The sequence below is a fragment of the Hyperolius riggenbachi genome, chromosome 10 (genome assembly GCF_040937935.1).
Source record: "Hyperolius riggenbachi isolate aHypRig1 chromosome 10, aHypRig1.pri, whole genome shotgun sequence".
NCBI classification, from domain to species: domain Eukaryota; kingdom Metazoa; phylum Chordata; class Amphibia; order Anura; family Hyperoliidae; genus Hyperolius; species Hyperolius riggenbachi.
Window position 1 is genome coordinate 32,510,108 of NC_090655.1, and position 10,195 is coordinate 32,520,302.

Genomic DNA, 10,195 nt, shown 5'->3' on the forward strand with positions numbered 1-10,195 from the left:
CTAACTATCCTATACTGGGGGGCAGCTACCTATCTATCCTATACTGGGGGGCACCTACCTAATCTAACCTGTACTGGGGGGCACCTACCTAATCTAACCTGTACTGGGGGCAGCTACCTATCTATCCTATACTGGGGGGCACCTACCTAATCTAACCTGTACTGGGGGGCAGCTACCGATCTAACCTATACTGGGGGGCAGCTACCTATCTAACCTATGCTGGGGGGCAGCTACCTGTCTAACCTATGCTGGGGGCAGCTACCTATCTAATCTATACTGGGGGCACCTACCTAATCTAACCTGTACTGGGGGCACCTACCTAATCTAACCTATACTGAAGGGCAGCAACCTAATGTAACCTATACTGGGGGGAAGCTACCTATCTAACCTATACTGGGGGCACTTATCTAACCTGTATTGGGGGCACCTACCTACCTAGCTAGCCTATACAGGTGGCAACTATACTGGCTACCTATACTGGGGGCACCTACCTAACTAACCTATACTGGGGGTACCTACCTATCTAACCTATGCTGGGGGCAACTATACTGGCTACCTATATTGGAGGCACCTACCTAGCTAACCTGTACTGGGGGCACCTACTTATCTAACTTATACCGGGGCGGGGGGGGGGGTGCCTGCCTATCTAACATATACTGGGGGCAACTATACTGGCTACCTATACTGGAGGCAACTACCTGGCTAACCTATACTGGGGGCAACTTTACTGGCTCACCCATGCCTGGCCACCTATACTCGGGGGGGACCTATAGCTGGCTACCTATACCGGGGGGGGGGCGCAATTTTTACACCCTCGCCCTGGGTGCATTTTAGCCTAGAAACTGCACTGTTGCCGCCGGCCTCCGAGTCCGACGACTCCGAGCTCTGCAGCCTCTCCTGTCTCCTCCAAGGCTGCACGCTGGTGACGCTGCCTAGTGCCTAAGCCTGCTGATTTGATGGCGGCGGCTGCCGCCCGCTCTGCTGCCCAGGCTGCGGCTGATTGTCATGGTCAGTCACTGAGCAGCGAGCGCCGCCGACGTGACCGTGACGATGATGATGATGAGGCTGGCTGGCTGCCGCCGGCCGCCGCTCACTGGCCCAGCGCGAGATCCCTCAGATCCAAGATGGAGCATGCCCGCCGCAGACCGCAGCCGTCTGTCCCCTGCCAGTGCAGGATGCATGCTGGATGCGGATGCCCGCCCTTCGCCGCTGCCAGACCCGGAGGGAGACCCAATCCCTGGTGAGTCAGTCACTCACTTTGCTGCGTCACTCAGGCTTTCCTTCACGGACACGGTCGGTTGTGTGGGGGATGTAATGTTATGGAGAAATATGGGGGGGGCGCCTTTACGATCTTTGCCTCAGGCAGCAGAAAGTCCAGGACCGGCCCTGGCTGCTGGTGGGGATTCACCATTGTTAAAGTAGAACTCCAGAGTCCTGTATTCATCCTGAATTTTTCCCTCAGCTGAATGATGTACTTTCATCAAAGAGGCACTGTAGTGACATTCTGTATGTAGTCAAGTAAGGATACACACTTCTGTTAATTATCCTGGTTTCAGCATCAGAAACACTTCCTATATCTATATATGGCTGTATATTGGTGTGTACTGTAGCCCCCACCATCACATTAAAGTGGACCCAAATTAAAAATACAAGATTTTGGAAATAAAATCTATTTTCTAAATTATAATAATAAATAGCAGCCTTTTTTCATCTGCATGATGACAAATATAAAATATTTTAAATTTACTGGAGGAACCCCTCCCTTCCTTTCATATTGCCGGGACAGAATCCGGTAAACTGATGGAGTAGGTGGTGTCCAGCAAAGGAGGAATTGCTAATGGCTGCCACCTGTATAACCCTTGTTATGAAAAGAGAAGGGTGAAAAGCATGCACTGAAATGCTCATAGGCTTGAAGGAGTGTTTATTTATCTTTGTATGTGTCAGTAGTGCAACTAAGTATTTTGAATTAAAAAAAAAAATGTTTGGTTTGGGTCTGCTTTAATGTCACAGACTGGGCCACTTGACTTGTGGGCCACAAACGGTCCTTAAAGGACAACTGAAGTGAGAAGAATATGGAGGCTGCCATATTTATTTCCTTTTAAAGGGACTCCGAGCTCATCTAAAAAATAAAAGTTGTACTCACCCGGGGCTTTTTCCAGCCCAGTGCTGGTCGGGAGGTCCCACGACGGTGTCCTGGCTCCTCTACTACTCCCTGCTCCGGAATGGCTGACCGGCCGCAGCCCGGGCCACACTCGGCCGAGTGTCGGGCTGCTCCTTCCGCGTATGACGCGGCTGACGTCACACTCCGGCCGCCTCGCGTCATCACGGCGGCCGGCGTGAAAGTACTGCGCATGCACTGGGCTGGAAAAAGCCCCGGGTGAGTACAACTTTTATTTTTTTAGATGAGCTCGGAGCCCCTTTAAACACCACCAGTTACCTGGCAGCCTTGCTAATCTATTTGGCTGCAGTAGTGTCTGAATCACACCAGAAACAAGCATGCAGCTAATCTTGTCAGATCTAGCAACAATGTCAGAAACACCTGATCTACTGCATGTTTGCTCAGGGTCTATGGCTGAAAGTGTGAGAGGCAGAGGATCAGCAGGTCTGCCAGGCAACTGGTATTGCTTAAAAGGAAATAAATATGGCAGCCTCCATAGCACTCTACTCCCTTTAGTTATTTAAATTTGACAGGGCCGATCCAGTATGGTATGTCGTCCCCCCCCCAGGCAGTACTGTCAATCAAATGTACCCGCAGTATAAAGCAGCCCCCTTCCACAAGTATAGGTAGTCATATGGGCCCCAGTAAAAGGTAGGTCCCTAACAAGCATAGGTAGCCAGTAGAGAGGATCAATGAGATGCAAATATTTCTGAGTTCATGCAGAATTATGTACATTTTATGCAACTATATGTAGCTTGAAAATGGACCAATCAAGTCCCACCCAGGTTTAGATTGGTCTGTTTTCAAGCTGCATATATTTGCATAAAAATTTACATCATTCTGCATGAACTTAGAAATATTCGCATCTCATGGATCATACCTAGTAGCCAGATGTGCCCCCAGTATTAGGTAGGTCTCTCCCCAGCACAAGATAGCCAGGTGTGCCCCTTATATTATATTATATTAGGTAGGTCCCTCCCCCAGTATAGATAGACAGGCTTCTCCCCAGGTTTTTTTTCTGACCAGGGAGTCAAACTCATGAGCTCATGCTACAAAGGCAGAGGCAATACCTCTGAATAATCTCAGCTTACCAGCTTCTCCCCAGATGTGTCCCCCATCTCCCAGTATTAGTCAGACTCCTTTCCCAGTATAGGTAGCAGATATGCCCCCAGTATTAGGAAAGTCTAGTATCAGGGCCCGTTTCCACTAGTGCGGTGTTATTTCTTTGCGGAAACCGCATAAACTAATTTTCATGCAAATTCGTATGCGTTTTTGTGCATTTAAGTTAAAAATCGCACACAAATGGCTATATGTAGCGATTCATGAGCGATTTGCCAGTGCTTCAATACCCTACATTGAAGCACAAACGCTCCCAAAATGCTGCATATCCTGTGATTGGGATTTTGCTAATCGCAATCGCCACTGTGGAATTTTTTACATGTACACTGGCAGAGCGTTTAAGGAAATCGCTAGCGATGTAAAGCGTTCCCTAAAGCATTCTAATGGGTTCCCACATGCTTAAAGGAGAACTGAAGTGAGAAGAATATGGAGGCTGCCATATTTATTTCCTTTTAAATAATACCAGTTGCCTGGCAGCCCTGCTGATCTATTTGGCTGCAGTAGTGTCTAAACACCAGAAACAAACATGCAGCAAATCTGGTCGGATCTGATAATGTCAGAAACACCTGATCTGCTGCATGCTTGTTCAGGGTCTATGGCTAAAAGTATTAGAGGCAAATGATAAGCAGGTTAGCAGAGCAACTGGTATTTCTTAAAAAGCAGCCTCCATATACCTCTCTCTTTAGTTTTCCTTTAAGGTTTTGACAAATGTAGCGTTTTCACATATAAAGAAATTCCTTTGAGGGTTTCTACCATTTAGTCTTTCATTTAAGAAGGTAGGATTGTTTGGAAAATTCCTTGTACTGAGCGTCTGCAACGTTTTTTGGGGGGGTGGGGGCAGAACGAGCCCAGTGATTTAATGTGGGCATCTTGTTCCCATGCAGCTAGCAGGTGCAGAAACACAGGGTTTCTACATACACAGTGATGCTTCAAGGTCATTTTTAATGAGATCAAGATACAAAAAAGCTTGTGTAGAACGGATATTTGTTATATCAAATTTCCATCAAACGTTTAGCTTTTCTTTAAAAGACACCTGCAGTGAGGAGATATGGAGGCTGATGTCCTCACTCTCCTGGGCAGTAAGACACTTTCTGCTTCTAGTGCTGCCCCCTACAGCCTGATGCCCTGGGCCTAGACTTTTTGACGCCTGAGGCAAACTTTGAAGAAATCGCCCCCCCCCCAAGCTGTGGGTGTAAGGAGCCGCCGAGCTGGAGGGGATAGCGGGCAGGAAGGGGGTATTGGCCTAGCGGCGGGGAGGGGGTCGGACCCCCCCTCCCTCACCTGGGTCCCCCGTCCTCCGCTCCCCTCCAGCTTTAAAAAGTTAAGTTGCCGCAGCTATTGTAAGAGGCACGGGCGGGGATCACTCACCTTTTCCGCGTTCCAACGTGCGCTCCACTGACGTCACTTCCTGTAGCGCCGTCCACTTACAATACAGTGGGCGGCGTAGCAGGAAGTGACGTCAGTGTAGCGCGGGCTGCAACGCGGAAAAGGTGAGTGATCCCCGCCTGTGCCTCTTACAATAGCGGCGGCAACTTAACTCTTCAAAGCTGGAGGGGAGCGGAGGAGGGGGGTCCGACCCCCCTCCCCGCCGCTAGGCCCAATACCCCTTCCTGCCCGCTATCTCCTCCAGCTCGGGCGGCCCCCCCACACCCACGGACGGGCGGGTGCCGCCCCCCAGAAGTGCCGCCTGAGGCAAAAGTTTCACCCCGCCTCATGGGCGGGCCGGCCCTGCCTGAATCACATGATTCAGGCTGCTTCATGGTAGGGCCGGCCCTGATCGGGGGGTTGAAAATAACGAAGATCGGACGTGCTTGGGCATCAGGGGTTGGGATCCAACATGCCTGAGCAGAATAGATGGGCAGCCGTTGTACACAAAATGGTTATCGATCATTTGATTTTAACCACTTCAGCCTACAGTGTTGTTCACCTTATGCATCCGAGCAACTTTCACCTCCCATTCATTCGCCTATAACTATCACTACTTATCACACTGAAATGATCTATATCTTGTTTTTTCCGCCGCCATTTAGGCTTTCTTTGGGTAGTACATTTTGCTAAGAATTATTTTATTTTAAATGCATTATCAGGAAGCTTAAGAAAGAAATGGAAAAAAACGATTATTTCTCAGTTTTTGGCCATTATAGTTTGAAATTAATACGTGCTACCGTAATTAAAACTCATGTATTTTATTTGCCCATTTGTCCCAGTTATTACACCATTTAAATGATGTCCCTATCACAATTTATGGCGCCAATATTTTTGGGGGACATAAAGGTGCATTTTTTCAATTTGCGTCCATCACTATTTACAAGCTTATAATTTAAAAAAAAATATAGTAATATACTCTCTTGGCATGCATATTCAAAAAGTTCAGACCCTTAGGTAACCATTTATGGTTTTTTTTTAATTGTAATTTAATTAAAATTTTATTTGGGTAATTTTTGGTGTGGGAGGTAAACAGTTAATTTTAAGTGTAACACAATGTATATTTAATAGAAAATGTAGGTGTAGTTTTACTATTTGGCCACAAGATGGCCACAGTCAAAAAGTCCTGGAAACGAACAATCTCACTTCCAGGAACTACAAAGAGGACGGGAAACTTTTTTTCGCAGGTTTTTCTTCCGGGAACTTAGATCGATGAATAGGAACAATGCTCCCATTCATTGATCTCAGGGCTAACGGAAGGCAGCGGGAGCTTGTGCAATCGCGCGCCCAGCCCCGCTGCAGCAGCACAGTCTATCTGGATGTATATATCCATCCAGATAGATTTAAGTGGTTAAATACTATGAACAAATTGTGTAGGTAAACTATCATACTACATGGAGGTGCTAAAACTAGTCAGTGATTGGCCAATCATAATTGAAAGTGTGTACAGGCTTAAGAACCCCAGGTTGAAATCTCAAGCCTGGTACACACCAATTTTGATTGATTAACCAATCGCTAGACTTCATTTTCTAAACTTTCTGTAAGTCTGTTATATTCTGATATGACCTGGATGAGGCTTCCAAACACTTTCCATCTATTAGAGTATTTTTATTTTTTACAAAATCCATCTCAAATTTTCTGAATCGGGTATGATCTCTAGAGTTCTCCAAACGTGCTAAATTAAGATCTATTAAATTATTGTTATTTAGTATTTATAAAGCGCCAACATCTTCCGCAGCGCTGTACAGAGTATATAGTCTTGTCACTAACTGTCCCTCAGAGAAGTTCACAATCTAATCCCTACCATAGCCATATGTATGTATGTATGTATATGTATTGTAGTCTAGGGCCAATTTTAGGCAGGAGCCAATTAACTTATCTGTATGTTTTTGGGATATGGAAGGAAACCGGAGTGCCAGGAGGAAACCCACGCAGTCACGGGGAGAATATACAAACTCCTTGCAGATGTTGACCTGGCTGGGATACGAACCGGGGACCCAGCACTAACCACTACGCCACCGTGCTGCCCATTTTTTTGGGCAGCACGGTGGCCTAGCGGTATATTTTAAATATAAAACCATTTTAAATATATTAAATATATATGCATTTAAAACGTTATGAACATTTAAATTACCGTGACTTCATGTTCTGGGCTTCACTCTTTATTTGATTTTAGAATTACTTTGAACCAATTTAAAAACATTAGTTAGGAATAATTGACAGACACTGAAAATGGGCTGCTGAGATTGGACAAATTGATTTTAAACTTTTGATTAGGATTTGGTGTTGTCAAATTTGATAGAATCTTAATCAGGCAACGGGAGAGGAGGAAAGAAAAAAGCTTGTTTGCTTAGATTCCAGAGCCCATATGCAATTCAATTTTTCCTTAAGTTTTCTCCTATGAGATATTTTTCATCTTATTTTGAATAACTTTTCAGCACTCTGCAAGTGCAGAAGTACCACAAGATAGGTGGCAAAGTACTATTAAAATAATTGTAATCTTTGTTTGCTTTCTGGTGATTTAAAAGGCATTTTATTGACAAAATTGAAAATATGAATTGGGAGGAAACTCAAGAGAAAAAGTTAAATTGCATATAGGCCCAGGAGTATTATTCAATTCACTTTTTCTATTTAGTTTTCTCCTAGGAGGTAATTTGTATCTGTTTCAAATAACTGGTCAGTATTCTACTGTTGAAAAAGTGCCAAAAAGTGAGTGAAGTACTGTATTTATATTTATATATGAATTTATAAGAAATGTATAAAAGTATATTCTTGCTTGCTGGTGGCTTCAAATGCCAATTGTTAGTCATGGACAGGGTAGGAGGCGCCCGGTGAACGTAGTGGTATATCTTACCGGCGCCCGGACTTCTAGCAGTATCTGCAATAAGGCATTGTCACTGACCTGAGGAAGCGGTTTTTACCGTGAAACGCGTTGTCTTGATGCAAAATAAATAGAATCCTAAAAATCAACAAAATTCCGTTTGTATATTTCCCGAGAGGGGACCTCTAGAAGGTAGGACCACATCATTTTTGTTAAATGCTGTATCTACCATATAGAGTAAGATATACCACTACGTTCACCGGGCGCCTCCTACCCTGTCCATAAATCTAAAAAAACCCTAGTCCCTAGGGGAAGATCCACATCGGGAACCTTCCGGTAGATCGATTTTTCGGAGTAGCGACCAGGAACAAAGGCCGAGTGGGGACGGTACTTCCCCACAGGCGCGCACGAGTGGTTGCCTCACCCAGCAACCCACTCTTGTGAGTATAGAATCTACTGTCTATAACTATCCCGGTACCAATTAACGTACTACACCAGATTGGGCTCCCGGACCCCCTGTGCTTTCTCTTCCACTACCTCTACAATTGTTAGTCATATACTATGTCTGAGTTTGCTCTAATTTTCTTTCCCCTGGCGGGAGATCTCTACCCTATATCCGTTTCTTCATAATTTTACATAACATACGTAATATATGTTTCTATACTAAATATACGGAATATACCAAGCTATTGTTAAATTAACAATGGTGCCGATTTGTTTTTCTGTTTTTGATATTCTTTAACATTTACCGAAGCTTTATTGCGCTTATGGATGATGTAACAATGTTAACTTATTTACCTGCTTCAATAAAGTTTGGTTGGAAAAAAAATGGCAATTGCTAAGGTGTGAAAAGATATCACTTAGGATAAAATGGGAATTGAATAAGGGCCCTGGTGCCTTCCCAGACTCCTTTGCAACATTGGCGTCTCCATATATCCACAGGGATCGCCCCCTCTTTTTTTCGAAGTACTATTATGATGCTTTTCTACTCCTAAACATTAAAGGGAACCTAAACTGAGGAGGAGATGGATTTTTACTTTTAAAATAATACCAGTTGCCTGACTCTCCTGCTGATCCTGTGTGTCTAATACTTTCAGCCACAGCCCCTCAACAAGCATGCAGATCAGATGCTCTGACTGAAGTCAGACTGGATTAGCTGCATGCTTGTTTCAGGTCTGTGATTCTGCCACTACTGCAGCCAAAGAGATCAGCAGGACTGCCAGGCAACTGGTATTGTTTTAAAGGAAACACCCACATCCCTCTCAGTTAAGGTTCCCTTTAAACTAAGCTTGCTGCTTTTTTTGTGCAAATTTGTTTCCTTATGGTTTCTACAAAATCCCCGGCTTCCATTTTTCGGCCTGTCCATTCTGCTGGTCTGAGAGTTGCCAAATTCAAGTCTATCGTATTTGTCACATGGAACACAATGTTCATCTCTGAAACTAAAATCCTGGAAAGGGTAAATGATGGCTCTGGGGGCAGGAAGCACCTTGGGTACTTGGGGGAACCGAAAGAGTTAAAACTGGGTTCTAGAAACAAAAAAAGAAAAAGGACAAAAAAAAAAAAGTAGAATCAGCATTGACTTTGTGTTGAGGGAATTTGCTGCCCTCCCGCCCAGAATGGAGGAAGAGGTCCAGATTGAAGGAGGCCGGAGAGCCTGTCGGACTCCCACCCTGGGCTGTCTGTGTCTTAATACGGCTTCTATTAGATAATTAGCATCGTTCAGGCCTTTCTTCTCTCCCCACATTCCTTATAAAGCCATGAATGAGCAGGTCTGTAAGGAGGGGCCTTCGAAAGGTGACAAGGACCCATCCAAGCTGTGTGCTCTGAAACGAGCCATTGTGGCCTAATCAATGCCTTTATTGGATTACAGCGAGTTCTGTGTTGAGATGCTCTAGTGGGATAATAGGCAACTTTCTGGGTGTGCACAGATGGGGCGGCTGCACTTTCCCCGGCACTCCTGAGTTTTCGGCAGCCTGCCTGGACAGGCGAGGACCCCCGGCAGCCCCCAGGAGAGAGAGAGTTTCCCAAGGAGCGCAGGAGGACCAGAGATGGGTGGACACAAGTGCTGAAAATTGCTCCGCACTCTCCAGGAGCAGCAGAGGAAGAGGAGGAGGAGGTGGTGGAGGATGATTGGGGGGTCCTGAAGGGCAGAGCGGGCGATTATACCCATGGGCTGACAATCGACGGGGAATCTTCTCGCACAAAAGCAAAGTTGTTGTTTGTTTGTGTCATTCCTGGAGACGGTGATTGACTCCAGCGGACCAATCACTTGTGTGTGAGCGCGGCTCTGGATAACCTGCGCCTGATTGGGGACAGGCTCGGGGAAGCGTCCATTTGTGATCTAATATATTAGCCAAACAATTTAGTGTATTCATGAGGTAACCTCATAGTGGAGGCTTGAAAATTACCCGTAATCAATGGCTGCATCTAGTCAGCGACCTCTGTGTGATGAGTACGTGTAATAAGAAGGTATGAGAGCTTTTTACTGCCTTTCCTCACTCTGTGATCACCACCAGCACAAGACACAAGAGCCTGCGTATACCTCAGGAGCCTGATCTTTTCAGGAAGCTGCAGACCCCCTGACCAGCGCAGAGAGACCCTTGCCTAAGGGAAACCTCTCTGGGGACCCTGCACCCAAACTGATACCAGCCTATGCCCGAGTCCTACTTGGG